Source organism: Penaeus monodon, chromosome 31 (genome assembly GCF_015228065.2).
Source record: "Penaeus monodon isolate SGIC_2016 chromosome 31, NSTDA_Pmon_1, whole genome shotgun sequence".
NCBI classification, from domain to species: Eukaryota; Metazoa; Arthropoda; class Malacostraca; order Decapoda; family Penaeidae; genus Penaeus; species Penaeus monodon.
In genome coordinates, this window is record NC_051416.1 from 379,212 (window position 1) to 379,437 (window position 226).

Consider the following 226-nt stretch of genomic DNA (forward strand, 5'->3'; position numbering starts at 1 on the left):
TTATGCCTGTACAAGCTAATCGAAGTGAAAAAAAAATATAGGTGAAGGTCACTTAAAGAAGTGTTCAGCTTCACTTATTTGCCCGTCGGATATCGTTTCAAAATTATGATTGCTTTGAACTTCCAAAATTGTTCTTAATAAGAGGTAATTTCGGGCTAAAGGAAGGCCATTAAATCCTAAATCCGATAATCCGATACTCTAGAAGGTCGAGACATGCGAATGAGTG

The 226-nt window shown here is 36.7% G+C and overlaps 1 protein-coding gene across 1 annotated transcript in view; it reads left to right on the top strand.

Moving 5' to 3' along the window:
* Nucleotides 1-226, top strand: part of LOC119592804 (transient receptor potential cation channel subfamily A member 1-like) — a 33,214-nt gene that overhangs the window by 9,098 nt on the left and 23,890 nt on the right. The gene's annotated exons all lie outside the window — the stretch shown is intronic.